At 43.0% G+C, this 20,776-nt stretch overlaps 1 pseudogene; it reads right to left on the bottom strand.

The window, feature by feature from the left end:
* Positions 1-14,489: 14,489 nt before the first annotated feature.
* On the bottom strand, positions 14,490-18,466 carry LOC110544911 (actin, cytoplasmic 2-like; annotated as a pseudogene).
* Between the last annotated feature and the right edge of the window lie 2,310 nt (positions 18,467-20,776).

The following is a 20,776-nucleotide window of genomic DNA, read 5'->3' as shown; positions in this document are numbered from 1 at the left end:
CACTAGCATTTTCATAGAGGAGCAAGAGCGGGAGGGACAGAAACTGTGCCATTAGAGGGAAAATCTTACCAAGGGAGAAGGAGGGCCTAGATGAAGGGTTTGGATGTAGGATGGTGAGAGTGGTAGGAAGCTTCTGTGCCAACCAGAATGAAGATTCACCAATCAGCTGGTGCTGGGTTACAATTGTAGCAATGAAGTAGCCAGGAATTGATGCCAACCAGAAGGGAAGTCTCACCAATCAGAGCTTGTTGGATGTAGGAATGTAGCAATCAAGTAGCCAGGAAGGGGAAGTCCCAAAACCAGGGAAAGGGGAGGATTCTCGCCCTCTGAGATAGGCAATAGGTGCAGTACTCATCTGGAGTTCAACTGACCTGAGAGGTGGAGTCAGGTGGATTCCCTGCAGTTTCCAAGAATTTGTTGTAAGGTTTACAAAGGAGATAAAACTTTAGACATGTTAGCATCACAATTGTAATCTGCACTGAAATACACGTTGTAGAAAAGGCAGTAGACATACACATTGGTGTTCACAGCATAAGCATGCTTTAAGGTGAGCTCTGAAAAGGCAGAAGGCTTTCGTCAAGTAGAAGGGACAAAAGCTCACTTGATCTTCACCTTTAGTATGATTACACATTATGGAGATTTAAAGGAGATTCACAATCTTGAGCTTGGAACCATGATACTAGGAGGTATAGTGGAATGTTTTGTATTAGACATAGATTAATAAATCAGGATTCTATTGATAAAGGCCAAAGCTCTGGAAAGTCAATATAACAGTAGCATAGGAACAAGAGGAAATAGTAAGCATTTTTATCTATTTAGGATAAAATCACCTTAGACCTTGCAAACTTTATAACTTGCATTTAGCAACCTTAAAACATTTTAAGACCCTAAAACAACATTTTCCTTAGGCCTTTGTATCTAGTTATTACTATTAGACATAGGTGAGACTGCTATGAACGTTTATTGTCCTTTAGCGAATGGGAAGGTAAAAGGTTCCATCTGAGGCCTGTTTCTTGAGTCTGGAAACAAGGCATATTGTGTCTAGGCCTGATAATAGCAACTCTAGGACTCAGGCATCAGACCTGGTTTCCTTCATACAAAGAGGACTGAGAAGGCATCTGAAGTCCCAAGACAGAAGTTGGCAATATGTTCATGGGGCCTGAGTGTCAGGCCAAAACAGACCTGCAATGTTACCTGGGCGGGGTGATGGTGGTAGAAGTCACTGAATCAGGCCAAGGAGCTCGAAGGCTGGAACTATCTGTGGCCCTTGTACTGGTTGAGCCTCCATGGCTGGGCACAGAGGACAAGCCTGCAATGGGAACATTTTGACTTCCAAAAGCCAGTCTGCCAGGAGGCAGTGTGTGGCTTGTTGGGGCAGCCGTGGGACCAGTGTCCCCTTTGGCTGCATTTGAAATAGCTAGCTGGCAGAGTTGACTTTAGGCTATACCCCGGTGGGGTGGGGCATTGCAGACTTCTTGCTTTTTGTGAGGGAATACCAACAGCCTCAGAGAAGCAGCCAAGGTCTAGAGCATAGTTTTTGCTGTGGATGAGCCTGATGGGAAGACTCCTCTCTTATTATTTAAACCAACTCCTGTATGGTGACTCAGAGAAAATCCTCAGCTCTTAAATTAGGTAAGCAGCGAGACTATGTCTGCATCTGTAGCACTATAAATACGTTTTTGGAAATGTGAAAGGATTTGATCATCTATGAGATGACTGGATATAAACTTTCATTTCTTAACCATTAAATATTAGGACTTTAGTTTTGTCCCTGTTAAATTGGAGACTTAAAAGTTCTAAATATAGTCCATTAAAGTGAGAGCATGATAGTTTCTGTTTGATTTAGTATACAAAAAGTTCCTAATTTATAAAAGTCTAAGACTATACCATAGATTCATAATATTACCATTTTTAGTTATGTAGACCAAGCATATTTTAACCTTTTGATAGTGAAGTTATAGCACAATGATCAATAGATCTTAATTTAGAGTGCTGGTGAAAACTTGTACATAGTAATCCCTGATTTATGAGTTTTAAAACCAGCAATATAGTAGAACAATGTAAAGCAATATTAAAATCACATTTGAATTTATTATCGCAAAACTGTTAATAAGAAAGACTAGTGGTTTACCTGGATCATAGGCAGCTCATGGCAGGAGGAACAGCATTTATCATTTCAGGATTTGATAGAGATGTAGGCAGTTGGACATACATTTTTAAATTAGCTTAATTTGAACAGACCTTTATAACTTTGAATTTTTAGCATCATGTAAAAATTAGTTTGAACCAGGTTTGAATCATATATATTATAAAGCATAACATTGAATTTTTATAAAAATCCATACCAATTTAAAATGAGACTTCTTGCTGTCCATGTGTGGTGTGTGACCATAGCTTCATAGTGAGATCAGGTGCATGCTGGTGGGAAGGCTGTCTCGGCAGAGTTTGAAACTCTGCATTTATATGGTGTGGCTGATCAGAAGTCTGCGGTGGCAGGTGTTCCATGGGAGATTTAAAACCTCGCCCCTGGGCCTGAGGCAGTGGCACAACATACAGCCTTCTGTGTGTGCGCAGGGTCCCCAGCAATTGCTTACCTAACTGCAATAGTTTAGAAGCAGGCTGTGTCTGTGTCTGAAGCAGCAGTTTCAGCCTCTGGCCTGAGCCTTTTAGTTTCTCCAGCTGATTTTGGTGCAGTGTGAGTGTCCACCATGTCTGCGGTACTCAGAGCACATGACAGGTTGCTGAGTCTGAGCAGCCATGAACAGAGGGACAGGTGTGTGTGGTAAGCACAGGGCAGTGGAAGGAAAGTGTAAGTTTTAAGTCATATGTGGATGAGTGGTGGTTAGGGATAGGTAGAACAGAACAAAAGATCTGTTGCTAGCATCATGGTCTGATTAAGGGTCTCTGGTATAACAAACCAGGGACTACCAGGTGAGCCTTTTCCAATGCACTAACGTTAGGACCAATGAAATGATGATGTGCACAACAGATTTCATATGAAAGAGGTTTATTAGATGGAGATGGAGAGTGAGAGAGAAGGAGAGAAGACATGTTAGGAGGAAGAGAAAGGAGTGCCCTGACAGAGAAAGGGGAGGGAACAGGAGAGTGAGAGAATAAGAGAGCAAGAGGGTAAAAATTCAAGAGAGGGACAAAGAGGCTGGCTGATTCTTTTAAGGAGCAAATTGAACACGCTGCCAGGTGTGGCTACATGGCAGGGGACACATGACGACATCATAGGTTGCTAGGTAACCCAAAAGCAGGCTGCCTAAAAACAAACATATCTTCTGGAGGTATCTCCATCCCTGATCTCAAGCTATACTATAGAGCAACAATAATAAAAACTGCAAGGTATTGGCATAGAAACAGACTGGTGGATCAATAGAATCAAATCGGAGATGCAGAAATAAACTCACACATCTATGGACACTTGATTTTGATAAAGATACCAACACCATACAATGGAAAAAGATAGCATCTTTAACAAATGTTGGGAGAATGATCTCTCTCTCTGGTGTCCTCCATCAGCCTATACGGCTCAGACATCTATTCTTTTTCCCCCCAACCCCTAGCTCTTCTTGGTTGTACCATGGACTCTCAGACAGTACCAGGCTGTGGTATGTCACCAGAATTTCAATAAGCCCCACAGGTCTTAGGTCATTTGTCTGGCAGCCAGGACAGCAGACTGACAATGGAGGAGAGCAATTTGTAGGGGAAGCCAAATATCTTCTAGGAAGGTGTGGGACTCTGCTGGATAAGGATGAAGTTGGTCATCTCTGGATAGACAATCATTTGCACTCCATCTACGAGGATAGAGTCCTTTTTCTCAGCAGAGTTCTGAAATGTCTCCCCTTATCTGAGTAACTCCAGGTCTTGCAATGAGGTCACATGTTCCTCAGGGCCCATTACAGGCCAGACCTTCCCTTGATAAGGAAAGTGCTCTAACAAGCATCTTGGAATACCTAAAAATGCCCCACCCTGCTAACAACCTTAGTACAGCAGTGACATTCAATTGTACTTGGAGATCTCCTTCAAAGGATATATGAGTACTGTATTTTCCTTCTTGTGATAGGATCATTTAAGTATCCCTGATTTCCTGAATGTGGGGATGTATAAGCAGACATCTCTATAGCCAGTCCCCAAGGGACCTGACAAATTGGGCATCAGGCATCTGTGAGTCCACCTGTGGACCACCTGCTACCACCTGCACAAGGTCTGGGTCACCTGATGAAAGAACTCATACTCCTCTCTCTCTCTCTCTCTCTCTCTCTCTCTCTCTCTCTCTCTCTCTCTCTCTCTCTCGTACCCTGCCCAGAGATGGTCTCTGTGACCCCCTCCCCCTTCGATTAAGAAAACTTCACACATGGAACCAGTCACTGTGTGATTTAAGAATCTGTCATATTACTCTGCTGCACAATCCTAACACTGACCTCAATGAATCAAACACATTCACTCCTGAAATCCCTCCCTCTGCCACGAGTTTATATTGCCATTGATTTTACATGCATAAAGGTACACACATTCATGTTTTCTCAATTCAAGACCTGATGAGATTCTTCATTTTTCTTCCACAGAGTCCTCTGTGTTGCAGCTCACTGGGTCTGGGCCTCTCCTGGCCTGCATCTTGGCTGCAAACTGACAGGGCATAAAGTTTGGCCCACACCTCTGGTGTGCTAAGCATAGCAACTTGACCAAGAGCTGTAATGCTTTGGTATCTGGCATTGACTTTGGAGAGCCCAAGCTTCCCTTGTCACTGGTGACCTCATGCTAAAAGAGCTAAACTGTAACACTTGTGGAAAACCTTTTCCACACCCCTTAGAGCAATCAGGCCTCACCCTAAGGTGCTCTAACTGCCCCTGAGAAGAATGGAACCCCATTCTTCATCTTGAAGCCCAGTTCCAAGATCCCAGCTGGACTCTAGGCCCCTGTCAAATGGAGAATGACAGGAAAGCCTAGACTTCTTTTCTCCTTGAGAAGTCCTCTTTCTCTATAGATCATACCATAGACATGCTCTGTAGTAAAAGTATGATGACTGTCCTTATGTATGATTGTGGATGTTTCTTGTTCCTGCCTGATCATTCAGTTCTGCTCTCTGAGCTGAGGTACCTGGCCTGGGCCCACACTGTTTCTGTTAAAGTAACTACTGAAGCGCCCACATATCTGGTTTCTTGGGACTGTCATGGACCTGTGGGTTGTCATCAAGAAAGAGGTAGTAAGACTGAAGGTCCAGGATTAGGGCCTAGTACTGAGTGACAGAAGCATTTGACAACCAGTGTTCCAGGGTCCCTTGGAGTAGGGCTTCAAAGACATGAGATGTTGTGAAAGTAATATCTTGACCAAGTTAACTTGTTTGTTTGTTTGTTTTTCCATTAGACTAGCAGAAGCCACCACAGCTTAGACAGGTGGGCCACCCGGTGGCTACAGTTTCCAATTGTTTAGAGAGTGTGTCACAGGACATTTCCAGGGATGAAAATCTCTTTTGTCTTGCTTCAAAGACAAACAGATAAAGAGGTTTTGCAGCATCTAGGATTTCTAGGCCTGGAGCTGAAGGCAGAGGTGTTTTTAAAACCTCAAATGCCTTTTGTTTAGTCTCAGAACAGATGAGGGGCTCAATGCCCCATTTGTGCTGGTGTACTGAGGCCCTGTTACTTCCACAAAGTCTGGTATCCAGAGGCAACAATACCTAACTGCACCTAGAAACATTTAAATCTGTCTCTTAGTCTCTGGAGTTGGTATTTGAAAGATGATGGCAACAGTCTTATTCTGAGACAGGCTCCTTTTACTTCCCATCAGCTGATAACAGGATAGGAGCCTTTGATGTCCAATGTCGGGCTTTCATAGCTGACATTCTGTAGCCCAATGTCTGTAACTGTTGGGGGCTCCTCCAGGAATGGGGGTACTGAGGAAAGCTGGACACTGGCTATTGGAGGACTCATCTGAGCTCAGAAGTAGGTAAGCGATTGTCCTTGTCCTGTGTCTCTTGTCTGTTACATGTTTGTTCTGTTATATCAACAGTAGCAGTGTTGAGTTTCTGTCTTTCCTGAAGTTTTGCTTATGGTCTGGCTCATGAGCATCTCTAAGAGGGGTTCGAGTCCCCTGAGTGGTTGGAGGCCACTTGCCTGGAATGGTCTCATTAAGGCAGAAAGACGTGTCATTAACGCTGAGGCAGTCCTGTAGGAAGCTCAGCCTGCTCCTTTCGGGGAACAGGGAGTATATGGAGGGTTTCTGCTCCTCCAAACTGGACTGGGAAGGTGCAGAGAGATTCTGCTCCCCCAGCAATTTGAATCCTGTGTTTGTCATGTATGTATGTATTTTTCTCTGTCTGTTTCTTTGTAGACTTGGACTGACGAAAATTCGGACAGAGGACAGTTAAAATTAGAACTAGTTCTCAGCTGGGGAGTGCATAAGGCTGCATGGCAGATGACACCAAGCAGTGTGCTCTCCCTCCCAAGGGAGCTGAGTAGGGAGTGCTTTTGGGTGGCTGGGGAGACTCAAGGAGCAGGCTGCCCCGGGGCTGGAGCTTGGGTGGTGCTCAGGCACTTGAGCCTTTGTGGAAGAACAATGCACAGCCAGCAAGACACAGGCTTGATGCCACCACTTGTTGTGATGGGCTCAGGCAATTTGCAGCAGTCAAGGAGCACAGGGGAGGGGAGAGGCAGGGCCTGGAAGAAGGTTCAGTGCTGGCCTTGCCAGGGAGGTAAGCTAGAGTGAAGCTCATGTTATACCCAGTTCGCGAGCCCCCAAAAGATCTCCAGGAATCATGCCAATGCAAAACACATGAGGGTCTTTTTATTGTAAATTACAAGCTGTAGCTTGGGCCTACACAGCCCCACCGCGGAAGTGGTGGGAGCTGAGCGCCCCGCCCCCAGGTTAGTTGGGTGATATATGGATTCTGGTCCATCCCAGCATGCCCAAGGCAGGGGCAATTCCTGCCTGGCAGGCATCTATTGGTCAAAATGCTACACTTTGAATAGATTGGCTATAGGAAGGTTCCCAGACTATTAACGACCAGGTGTCCCTCCCTAGGGAGAGGGTCCAGTTTCCTAGCAACTGTATCTCTAGTGGGTGGGGAAAGAATGCAGTGAGGTAGCTCTCCCCTCAGGGTATTTACTAACTTCTATACTGCACCTACTCTACACCATCTTAACGATCGCTGCTACTTTATCTTTTGGTCTCTCACTCACAAGGGAGCGAGGGAGCCGGCAAGGTTGTGGGCTCCTTGGTGGAAGTCCTTACACATGGCTAGGCTGGGATCAGCAATGGAGCTGCTCCATGACAGGAGCTGCTGCAGCAGCTGAGAGTGAGCAAAAACTCCTCCCCCCTGCCTCCAGGCCAGCTCAGCAGGGAAGTGAGCAGCAGGAGCTCACCACACCCTCTTGCTCCTTTCTTCCCTCCTCCCACCTATGAAGCTTAAGTCAACTGCAACTTGCAGACCATGCAGCGATGTAGGAAGAAAACTGCACTTGCTGTAATGTTTAGAATTACAGCTAAGTCTAATAAAAAGAGTTGTATCTGTCTGTTTAAATATATGGCCATTATATAATTATTTTCAACTGATCTTAAATGGTTCATATGATCAAAAATAATTGGGTATGTTTTAAGGTTAAATTCACATTCTTGTTTAAAACATGTATACGTGCTTATGTGTTTATAAGGTCTATAAATGCATATGTTTAAATAACAACAATGTAAATTGCCACCTGGTGTAGCTCAGGAAAAGAACAAAGTTTGCAAAATCTGAGTCAAAATGATTTTGTTTCCTTTTAGGATAAAAAAGGGAGTCTTTTTCTAAGTTGATATTAGTTCTGAAGATTAAATTGTTTGCACTGATAAATTTTGGTATAAAAATCTAGTTTTGACTTTTAAAATTATGGTTATGCTTTGTGAATTCACTCCTGAAGAAGATACTTTGTTTTGATATTGAAAAAACAAGTTTTTAAAAAATGTCTAGATGTTGAAGGTGATAACACATTTACAGTTTATCAGTTTTTTTAAAGCAATAACCCTTGTGCAGTCTAACAAAGAACTTGGAACAGTTTCCCAACCCTTTGGAAAATTAAAGAAACTTTTGATGGGAGTTTTTCTGTTGTCTTTAAAGCAAGAGAGAGTGAGCAAGAGATATTAAAGAAAGGAATAGCTTGTCTAAAGCAAGAGTGTCTGGTTAAGCCAGAAGAATGGAGCTGTGAACCTGAAGGTATATCGAATATTATGAAAGGTCTGTGTATGTATGTAATAGCCAGGGGGCATATGAATGATGTTTGCTTTGGTTCTTCATACCTACAAATGTATTTGAGAAAAAAACTGTAAAATGTTGTACTTCATTTAAAAGGCTGGTGATTCTTCATTGCAAAATGTCTTCTTATGTTCTTTTAAAGAAAAAAATCTGGCTGACAGGTTTGATGTGGACAGAATAATTCATAAAGTTTAAAATTGTTCTATACTGTTTTTTTCTGTACTGTTCTGTTAGGCAATTGGTTCTAAAACTTATTTGATCCTAGTGTGTAATGCTTTTTGCTGTTAAGTTTTAAAGAAGATGGTGAGATTCATACGATTTGCTAGCCCCTTTATAAATTGTGCCCGATTAAAGGTCTTGCTTTGATTTTAGTCCAGAAAGAGCAGATTTAAAGTTACACTAAAGAATAAGCTTTACCTAGTCCCTTTGTTTAGGTTGTTTTTCTAAGGTTACATTTAGGATGGGTAACCATGAAGCATGCCTATATGGATCTACTTGAAATTTGGTTCTAAAACATGCATCTAAGGAATATGCCAGAATTAGAGATTATAGCATTCTGTTTTATAGGATACAATTTAGAGCAGATGATAAAAATAGACAAAGAGTAACACAGATATGCTGCCCCTCAAGCTTGTCAGAGATCTGATGAACATGGCATTTTAACATATGTAAGTTTATTGTGACAGAAAGTTCCAAAATCCTGGCAGTAACTCCCCAAGGTCTACGAGAAGGTTTGGAGAAAATGACAGATGACCATGACTCTGGATTGTGGTATGCTAACCACTGGGCAATATTGCCTCAACTGGCCCAGTGCTAGAGCCCAGCCTGAGGATGAAGCTGTGAACACCTGGGGAGTCCTTCTTTCACATTGTCTGAGGTGAGGTGAGGTCAATCTCTCCTGTTCCTCTTTCCACAGCAGCAGTTTCTCATCCTTTATGCCTGATGGCTGGACTGGCTCTGCTCAGGAAGTCAGGAGACCACATGTGTCTGGGATACTGCCTAGGTGATGAACCAAGAGATGATAGTCATCTCTATCATTTTGGTTGGTACATGGATTGGTATATTTACTTAGCTCATAATTTATCCTTCTCGGTTCTCTGATCACATTGAAAGCTAGGCTGGAAGGCTAGACTAAGTTAATGGTAGCTTGGCAGCTAAAAAGCAGACAGTGAGGTTCACTATCAGCTCATTGGACAGTTCATTAGTTAGTTAGAACTACTAAGTACTATATCTTTTGTGTAAAAAGGGAAAAAGGTTTGCCCTGCTCACAGGCTTTATATCAGTTGCCTGTGTCTTATGATAAATAGTTGAATAAAAAGATATAGAGCTTATGTAGGGTCTGAGGATATAGGAGGTTAGGTTATAAAAATCTAAAAGAAACGTTTGGTCTGAAAAAAATGTTTAGGGGTTGATAAATGCAAAAAAAATTAGAGAGTCTAAATGTTTTAAGATATATACAAATGAGTTATAATGATATAAAAATTATTTAAGACATATTAAAAATGGAAAATATTTAAAATTTTCTCTTTGCTACCCTTGTGCTTATGTTGTTATAGGATTTCAGAAGTTCAGAACTTTGGTATTGATCAACAGAGTTCTGGTAAGTTGATGGAGCACTGACTGCTTACTATTCAGTCACAAGTTTGAAATTTTAATTTCCTTTGGGTGTTTTCTGGAGATAGACTTAAAGTTGTTTCTCATCATGTTAAATGCATCTGTTTAATGTATATATATGACCCAAAAGTCATAGCTTTTATTATGGTATTCTTAATATCTGCCATTTCTGGGGTAGACTTTGACACAGAAATATCTTAAACCTACTCCTTCTAGTTGCTTTGCTAAGAAAAGTCCAAGCATCCAGGGTTTAGCAGTAAAGCCATTAATGTATTCCTGTCTAAATGTACAAAAGGTGGCTGAGCTCCTTTGATGGCTGATTACCAACAGGGCCCACAGTTAAAATGTTAGAGTTTAATACTGTGGACAAACTTAAGTTGTTTATAAAAGATACAAAACAAACAGCTGACTGGTGCTCATTCCATTGGATATAGTTTTACCTGTTACTCTCAGAATGCTATTGTTTTAGATTTGCTGATATGTTACTTTTCTGAGTTTTTTAATATATATATTTACTTTTGTATACCAAAAATTCAGAGGAGTTTCAGGAAATCAAAAGGTCATGAGAGATGGATTTGGATTAGCTTAAACGGATCCCAGATGAGTTTTTCCCTGGTCTTGGGATTCTTCATTTTAACCATTTAATAGAAAAATCGCAACTTCTGTCTATAGTCTGAATTTGTCTCAGCAGATTTTCACCTGATTGACTCTATTTCCAGGATCAGCTATGGATTGCAAGCTGAAATCTGAACTTTTTGGAAGCAGACATGACTGCTCCCTGTCTCTTCAATCAGATCAAATAACCAGAGACTGTTAAGGACTGCCTCATTGACCAGCCTTTGACTGGCTCCTAGTAATCTTTACTAAAGTAGGAAAAACTTGTGATTGGACAAAAGGCCATGATTTTGGCATCAAAAGAAAAGATTCTAGTATTTTGGGTGGGAGCTCTAAAGATCTGGATGAATCCTTAAAATTCAGTTAGAAGCAATTCCCTTGGGCACTCAAGAAATGGGGCCCTTAGCTACTCTGCTTGTTTTTTCAGTGTTTGAACCCTGCATTATAAATTGTCTGGTTGCATTTATTAAGGAAAAGATTACACTAAGACAACATTACCAAAAAGTCATAAAAGAGTAAATATGACTGGGCATGAAATGGAAACAAAACCCAGATAATTACAGCCTAAGGTAACTACCCATGTACTCGCCCCAACTTTTAACCAGCATTTCAGTCTCTTTCAAACTGAGATATCAACGGTCCAATCATCAGAACTGAAGAAATTCCAGAAGACGGATCTCCAGCCCATTGTCCCATTCTACAGGCTGAAATGTTGAGTCAAAAGGGAAAAATTTTCTTAAGATAGAATCCTCACTGTACAGCTGCTTCATGATTGAAGCAGTTACAAGGAGAAGGGGGAAATGAAAGAATCAGACTAACTTTGTAACCTATGTTTCTTTTAATTGACTTATAACTTATATTTTTCAAGTTTTAAGCCCATGTTATTTAAAGCCTCTTAGTGCTTCCCCAGAGAGCCGAGGAATGTAAAAGTTCCTGACGTTAGTCATCTGTGAGGGCAGAGATATGGAAGAGAACAAGCAGAGATCTCTACTAAATGGAGAGAAAATCACCGGCTGGTACCTGTGAGATGAGCTTTGTTTGGAAACTGAGCCAAATGGCCCCAATCCTTCTCCTGAATAGCTCCTGACCTCTGATCCAAAGCCTGTAAGTCCCACTCCTCAGAACAGACATATGATGAGTTAATCATTCTCCCACCTTTAATTGCAGCTATATCTCTTGTGGCAGGAAATTCCAAACTGACTTGAAGATCAGATATTTATGACAGGTTCTGGGACCTAAGGGTTCCCAGAATGAACCAATTATTTTAAAAGTTAAATACCTCATTCCATCCTGAATCACCAAGATTGCAACCCCTGGAATTTCCCATGCTTTGTCTTTTAAAAACCTAAAGCCTTTGTCTCCCGGTGCCACTCCTTGCTGACCAGCAGGGGTGACCCCATTGCGCAATGGTCAAAATAAATCTCCTGCGATTTTGCATCAATGATTAATCTCCCAGGTTCTCTTCATACATTCTTAAAATTAGGCTCATGCTGGGCCTAACACTGTGTTCAACCCTACTGGATTGGATATGTATCTTTCCTCCTCTCCTTGCCTATTTCTGTCCAAGGTAATCCCTATATATGGAGATTCGAGGTTCAAGAAACAATCACTGATAATAAGCAATCTCTCCAAATAGTTTGGGAAATTGCTCTTTGGGAGGCTGTCAGGAGCCAATTGGAATAGCCATCACTGCTATATCTATCCCTCTTCTCTTATTTGATAGAATTTTTGTTTGTTTCCTCTTTCACCAAACAAAAGATCATTGCAAAAAAAATGGCTGGACAGGTATGGAGGCTGCCCATACTGGTCTAGCCAAATCCACTCACCAGCACAGAAGAAGCTCCTTCACCTGTACAAAAGAGTCTCTACTTACACATCCAAGACCCATGGGATCCCAGGTGGGAAGCAGATGTCGTTGGAAAACTCTACCACCGCTACACACTGATAAGTACCAATAAGTGCTATCCATATCCAGAGAAAATATGTCCCAGTTACTCAGTCCCTGGGGATGGGAGAAGTAGAAAAGATAATTAAACACTCCTGTAAGGTCATTGCCTTTCTAACATCCCCTCTCCTAAATAATACAAACCTGTCATTTCATCTCCTACTTCAGACCCTGACCTCAGCCTACAAGCTCCTTAATGTGATCCAACCAGGCCATTTTAAAGTTTGCTGGCTGTGTGTCTCACCTGGGACCAACTCAGAAGTACCGCTGACAGCTTCTGTGGTGACTCTGTCAAGCAACCTCACTTCACCATTTACCAACTGCCCTGACTCTGATGTTGCCACAACCCACTACCTTTTTCATATCACCCTCTTTGGCATGGCAAACTGTTTCAAGGAATCCGGGACACACTCTGGAGGAATTCTAAATTCCTTAGAATGCAATAAAACTATAATCCTTGATACCTCATCTCAAGCCCAATGCCCTACTGCTAATAATATCTCGATTCTTTGTGGCACTCAGGTCTACCATCGTCTGCCTGCCGGTTGGTCAGGAGTTTGCACACTGGTACTCCTCTTCCCTGAGCTGGGGGTGATAAATGAAAAGGAGCCCCTACCAATCCCAGTGGTGGACTCAATAGCTGCCAAGCAGGATAAGAGGGCAATTCAAATCCTGCCCCTCCTGGCTGTTGCAGGAATCAAGGCAGCTGTCACGACCAGGACAGCAGGACTAGCCACCTCACTAACTTTGTACTATCAGCTTCCTTCCCAGTTAATCCAGGACCTTCAGCAAGTGGCTCAGACAATACTAACCCTCCAAGGACAGACTGACTCACTGGCAGCAGTAGTACTTCAAAACTGGGACTGGATCTGCTCACAGCTAAAGAAGGTGGCCTTTGTATCTTCCTCCAGGAGGGATGCTGTTTTTATGTCAACCAGTTGGGTACAGTAAAAGACAAAATCCAACAACTCCAGACAGATTTACAAAAACGAAGGGAACAGCTTGAGGCCTCTAGCTCTTGGCCCTTTGACAACCCCATATGGGAATGGATTCTGCCCTTCCTCACACCTCTTCTGCTGTATTTATGCTTTTGCTTTTTGCACCCTGCTTAAGTAACTTCCTCTCTACATTCCTCCAACAAATGCAAAAATTCTCTAACCAAACCATTAATCAGTTACTCCTACAGGATTATCAACCTCTGCCCACAGAACCAGATGATAATGACCCTGGTGGTGGGAACCAGCTGTACCCCAAGAATGACAATGCCCCTAAATAGCAGGAAGTAGTTTGAAGAGCAAAGGTCGCCCTTATGCCTTCTCCCACCATCATCCCTTCCTAGTTCCTCACTTTTTAATAAAACAAAAAGGGAGGAATGCTGGGATCTGTAAGCAGGCATCTCTATAGCCAGCTCCAAGGGCCCTGACAAACTGGTTAACAGCATCTGTGAGGCCACCAGACCACCTGCTGATCACCAAAAACTACCTGCACATGCTCTGGGTCGCCATATAAGAGAACTTGGAGCTCCTCCTCTCTCTCTTTTCTCTCCTGCCTAGTCCAGAGACAGTTTCTGCGACCGCTTCCCCTTCCACTAATAAACCTCCCACGTGGAACCGGCCACGTGGAATGATTTGTGAACCTGCCATTACTCTCGTCTGCACAATTCTAGCACTTTCTTACTGCCCCCCCCCATAAAGAACTAGCAGCAATTTTGTGTGTGAGAATTATGTTGGAAAGTCTAGGCTTGAATTCATGCGTTTTAGTTGCCAAGTGATCCTCCCATCTCAACCTAAGTATGTGGGATCTCAGACAATATGACATTCAGATTACATTTAGCAAATATTGTACTGTAGTTTCTCTTTTTAAAAAGATTGGTTTATAATGAAATCTGGTGCCCTTTTCTGTATGCCCTCTTCTGGCCTGCAGGCACACATGCAGGCAGGACACTGTATAAATAAAAAAATAAATCTTTATAAATCTTTGAGAGAGAGAGAGAGAGAGAGGAGACTATAATGATGTTTCCCTAGTTAAAAGGACTGACTTACTGTGGGCTAGGTTTTGGTATTGATGCATGCTTTTAATCCCAGCTCTTGGGAGGTAGAGGCAGGCAGATCTCTGTAGGTTCAAGGCTAGGCTGGTCTACAAAGCAAGCTCCAGAGCAGCCAGGGCATTTACACAGGAAAACCTGGTCTTGAAACTTCCCTATCCTCCACCCAAATATATATACAATCCACTTCAGTAGTTAGGATTACTGGCATATGCCACAGCATCTGGCTAGTAATTTAACCCAACTCTCAGTATCTTGTTTTATAAACCTTGGGCAAAGCGCTGGTGAGATAGTTAGCAGTTAAATTAATTTATTAAGGCACCTACTGCTGTTGCAGAGGACCCAGTATTAGGCCTAGTAGGAAACCTAATTACTGAGTAGGCTTGGGAAGGAAACTCAGAGGCCAGATAGATGCAATTAACAAGAGGTTTATTGACACCAATGCACCAAGAGTCAGCCCCGAGAAACAAAAGCCTCGGGGATTTTAAAGAAAAAAGCTTGGGGAGGCGAGGGGGTTATAAGTCTCGGAATAATTGGTCTATTTGGAGTACCAGGTTTCCGGTCAGTCCTGTCCCAGACATCTGGATGATATCTGATATTTCCTGATACATGCAGATATGGCTATTGTTAAAGGTGGGAGAAGCTATTAGCACATCCTGTGATCTCTCTGAGAAGCCGGGCTATGTGCCTTTGGTCAAAGGTCAGGGACTATTCAGGAGGGAAATTAGGACCATCTGGGTTATCTCGAAATGTTATCTCGAAAGCACCGGCCTGGCCATTTTTCTGCAACCAGGTGGAGGTCTTTGCTTATTCATTTTCTTATCTCCATCCATGCAGATGGCTAGGGTCAGGAGTGGCTGTTACATTCTCCTGTTCTCTGGAAAAGTACTGAGAGACTTTAGTTTGACACAGGCCTATAAGTCAAAAATATACGTTATAAGGCTAGTTTGATTTTATCACCAGGTTTGGTTCCCAGCACCATATCTCTGATCCCAAATGCTGGAATTAAAGGCATAATCTGCCACGTGCAGCAATTTTCAATTTTTAAAAAGCTGGCTATGGCCACACCTGTAAACTCAGCATGTGGGATTGAAGACAGGAGAGTCCCTGAGTCTTGCTGGCAACCAATCTAGCTCCACGTTCAGGGACAGACCTTGTTTAAAAGGAGTAAGTGAAAAGTGGTAGAGCAAGACAACCAATGGCAAATGCACAAACACATATCCAGTATCCATCCATACACACACACAGTGAGAAGTGCCCCCATAGGCTCATGGATTTGAATACTTGGTCCCCAGTTGGTGGTGCTATCTGTGGGACTTTGGGAACCATTAGGAGGTAGAGCCTTGCTGGATGCAGTGCTGGTGGCAGGCTTTGAGGGTGTGTGTGTGTGTGTGTGTGTGTGTGTGTGTGTGGTTTGCCTGCATGAATGTATGGGTTCAGTTCCTAGCATCCACATAGTAGTTCAGAACTGTCTATAACTCCAGTCCCAGGGGATCAAAATAATCTTTTCTGTCTTCCACAGGCACACACATGTTGCACAGACATACAAGTTCACAAAACACACATACACATAAATAAAAAGAAGCAACAGGGACAATACTGTTGTAGTGAGAGTTCTGTTTTCTTTAAAAACAAGTAATGTTATGTGACTGTTTTTGTTGTACCCCCAGGTGTGCGATAAGAGGCTGCGTCACAGCAGGTGATTAGCAGAGGTGCGTTCTTTGCCAGCTGTAGATAGTTTAATTTGGGGGACTCTGGAGAGGGTATAAATGGGAAAGCCCTAAGAGGGGCTGGGGTGGCTGCTGCCCCACTGCCCTTGCTGGTCCTTCCTCCTCTTCCTCCTTCTTCCTCCTTCTCCCTCCTCCTCCTCCTCCTCCTCCTCCTCCTCCTCCTGCTGCTGCTGCTGCTGCATTTGCTGTTGTGTTTGTTATTGCTGGGTTGCTGGTTCATTCTTAAAATCTGTGAAGCCATTGACAATGCTACCTTCATCTCTGTTCTCTTGTATATGTTAAATACAGCTCCTTGTGGAAGTTTTCTGCTTCTTGCTCTTTAATTTCAAGGTAAATTGCTCTCCTTTTTGCTCGCTCTTCTATCTTTTTTTATACAGCTGTCCAACTTCTACAAATTTACTTTTTAGATTCTTAGCTTGAATAGAGCCACTCCTTTTTAATTTAATTAATTCTTTATATTCTCTATTCAATAGGAAAGTTTCCTTTTCTTCCTTGTGAAAGTTGTCTGTTTCTCACTCTTTAGTTTCAAGGTCAATTTGCTTTTTGTTCGCTGCTCTTTTTCTGTATTTCTTTTTTGAACTATAGAGGGGAGGAAGTAGGGAGAGTTTTTGTTTCTTTTTTTTTCCCCCAATTACTGCAGCACTTTTATTTTTCTTTACACAGTGACGTGTTGCTGGGGGCCTAACATTCTCACTGTAACAGTAGAAAAGCAAAAATTTGTTATTTCTAAAGAACTGAGTACAGAAAACCCTACATAAATTAGAAGGATGAATGCATTTACAGGAGTCAATGCAATCCTTCTCAAGGCAAGTAACAACCCGTGGTCAGGAGGTAAAAAACCAAAATGGAACCTGGGTCCTAAGGTTCAGACTTTTCCACCCTGTTAAACCAGCAAGATGGAAGTGGCAAGTGGGTCAGGAACCCTTGCCAGCCTTAAGAAATCCTGGAAGTCAGCTGTCGGGTGATACCCTGCACAGATCTCTATATGGTGCTCACACTGATCCACCAGGCTGGGGTGTCTCTTCCACAGTGTGCTCTCCCCAGCCACTAAGCCACCGAGTCACGTGGACCAGGGCTAAATCAAGATATGCACAGGGTATTAAACATACACCACGGAAACAGTTAACTCGAGCACAAGGTCAAAAATCTGTTGCTGATTCTATGACCCAGTGCTGATAGCGATACAGGCTTCAAGGACAAATTTCTTTTCCCAGGCTTGTTCCAGTTTCATGAGGCTAGCACGAGGTGTGTACATTTGCCAGGGCAAGTCGATACTTGACAATCAGCTCATGCAGCAGATGCCTGGCACCTGCTCATCTAGAAGCATTTGCGGTGGATGATGGAAGGGCCCGACTGGTCATATTCCTGCTTGCTGATCCACATCTGCTGGAAGGTGGACATGGAGGCCAGGAATGAGCCACCAATCCAGACTGAGCACTTGTGCTCAGGAGGAGCAATGATCTTAATCGTCATTGTGCTGGGTGCTAGGGCTGTGATCTCCTTCAGCATTCTGTCATCAATGCCTGAATACATGGTGGTCCGTCCAGACAGCACTGTGTTGCCGTACAGGTCCTTGCGGATGTCCACATTGCACTACATGATGGACTGAAGGTGGCCTTGTGGATGCCACAGGACTCCATGCGCAGGAAGGAAGGCTGGAAGAGGGCCCCTGGGTGGGCACTGGAAGTGCTCATTACCCACCAGGCAGCTTGTAGCTCTTCTCTAAGGAGGAGGAGGACGCTGCAGTAGCCATTTCTTGCTCAAAATCCAGGGCAACATAGCACAGCTTCTCCTTAATGTCGCCCACAGCCTCCTGCTTGGCCGTGGTGGTGAAGCTGCAGCCAAGCTCGGTCAGGACCCTTCATGAGGTAGTGGTTCAGGTCCCGGCCAGCCAGGTCCAGACAAAAGATGGCGTGGGGAAGGGCATAGCCCCCAGACATGGGCACTGTGTGTGTGTGACCCTGTCACCATGACAATGCCAGTGGTGCACCTGGAGGTGAACACGGACAGCACCCCCTGAATGGCCACGTACAGGGTGTGGAAGGTCTCAAACACTATCTGCGTCATCATTTCCCTGTCTGCTTTGGGGTTCAGCGGGGCCTCGGTCAGCAGCACGGGGTGCTCCTCACGGGCCACATGCAGCTTGTTGTAGAAGGTGTGGTGATCTTCTCCATGTTGTCCCTGTTGGTGACAATGCTGTCTTCGATGGGGCACTTCAGGGTCAGGATGCCCCTCTTGCTCTGGGCCCCATCATCCGCTTAGGAGTCCTTCTGGCCTGTGCCCACCATGATTCCCAGTTACAGAAACAAGCTCAAAAGATTGCTTCCCCTACAATTTGGAAAGGAAGAGGTCAAAGTTTCAGTATTCTCAGATGATATGATAGTATACATAAGTGACCCCAAAAATTCAACCAGAGAACTCCTTCAGCTGATAAGCACCTTCAGCAGAGTGGCTGGATACAAAATCAACTCAAAAAATTCAGAAGCCCTCCTGTATACCAAAGGGCCGAAAAAGAAATCAGGGAAACAACACCCTTCACAATAGCCACTAATAACATAAAGTACCTTGGGGTGACTCTAACCAACTAGTGAAAGACCTGTTTGAAAGAAAAAAAAAAAAAAAAAAAAAACTTCAAGTCTCTGAAGAAAAAAATTGAAGAAGATATCAGAAAATGGAAAGATCTCCCGTGCTCATGGATTGGTAGGATTAACATAGTGAAAATGGCCATTCTGCCAAAAGCAATCTACAGATTCAACGCAATTCCCATCAAAATACCAACACAATTCTTTACAGACCTTGAAAGAAAAATTCTCAGCTTCATATGGAGAAACAAAGTACCCAGAATTTCCAAAATGATCCTGTACAACAACAGATGGTCTGGAGGTATCTCTATTCCTGACCTCAAGCTGTACTACAGAGCAATAGTAATAAAAACTGCATGGTATTGGCATAGAAACAGAAAGGAGGATCAATGGAACCAAATAGAAGACCCAGAAATAAACCTACATAACTATGAATACTTGATTTTTGACAAAGAAGCCAAAACCATTCAATGGAAAAAAGACAGTATCTTCAACAAATGGGTCTGATCCAACTGGATGTCTACATGCAGAAAAATGAAAATAGACCCATATATATCAACCTGCACAAAACTAAAGTCCAAGTGGATCAAAGACCTCAACATGAAAACAGATACTATAAATTGGTTAGAAGAAAAAGTGGGAAAGAGCCTAGAACTCATTGGCACAGGAGACAACTTCCTGAACAGAACACGAACAGCACAGGCTCTAAGAGCAATAATCAATAAATGGGACCTCATGAAACTGAAAAGCTTCTGTAAAGCAAAGGACACCGTCATCAAAACAAAACGACCACCTACAGACTGGGAAAGAATCTTCACCAACCCTTTATCTGACAGAGGGCTGATACCCAGAATTATAAAGAACTCAAGAGGTTAAAAAGCAATAAATCAAGCAATCCAATTAAAAAACTGGGGTATGGAGCTAAACAGAGAATTCTCTGTGGAGGAATATAGAATTGCAGAGAAACACTTAAAAGAGATGTTCAACGTCCTTAGCCATCAGAGAGATGCAAATCAAAACGACCCTGAGATTTCACCTTACACCTATCAGAAAGGCTAAAATCAAAAACTTGAGTGGCAACACATGCTGAAGAGGATGTGGAGAAAGGGGAACCCTTCTCCACTGCTAGTGGAAATGTAAACTAGTACAACTACTTTGGAAATCAATCTGGCGCTTTCTCAGACAATTAGGAATAGCACTTCCTCAAGATCCAGCTATACCACTCCTAGGCATATATCCAAAAGATGCTCAAGTACACATCAAGGACATTTGTTCAGCCATGTTTATAGCAGCTTTATTTGTAATAGCCAGAACCTGGAAACAACCCAGATGTCCCTCAGTTGAGGAATGGATACAGAAATTATGGTACTTTTACACGATGGAATACTACTCAGCAATTAAAAACAATGAAATCATGAAATTTTCAGGCAAATGGTGAGACCTAGAATAGATCATCCTGAGGGAAGTATCCCAGAAGGAGAAAGACACTCATGGCATATACTCACTTATATAGACCTATAACATATGATAAACATACTGAAATCTATACACATAAAGAAGATAAACAAGAAAGATGATCAATCCTCGCTTAGAAAGACAAATGGGATGGACATTGGATGTAGTAGAAAACAAGTAACAGGACAGGAGCCTACTGCAGAGGGCCTCTGAAAGACTCTACCTAGCAGTGTATCAAAGCAGATGCTGAGACTCATAACCAAACCTTCAGCAGGGTGCAGGGAATCATATTAAAGAAGGGGGAGTTAATATGACCTGGAGAGGACAAGAACTCCACAAGGACCAAATATATCTGGGCACAGGGGTCTTTTATGAGACTGTTTCTCCAACCAAGGACCATGTATGGATATAACCTAGAGCCCCTGCTCGGATGTAGCCCATAGTAGCTCAGTATCCAAGTGTTTACACTAGTAAGGGGAACAGGGACTATTTGTGACATGAACTCAGTGGCTGGCTCTTTGACACCCCCTCCCCCCGAGGGACGAGCAGCCCTGATAGGCC

Source organism: Meriones unguiculatus, chromosome X (assembly GCF_030254825.1).
Source record: "Meriones unguiculatus strain TT.TT164.6M chromosome X, Bangor_MerUng_6.1, whole genome shotgun sequence".
Classification (NCBI taxonomy): domain Eukaryota; kingdom Metazoa; phylum Chordata; class Mammalia; order Rodentia; family Muridae; genus Meriones; species Meriones unguiculatus.
Note: the sequence above shows the minus strand (reverse complement) of the source record. Positions and strands in the feature narration are given on the sequence as shown.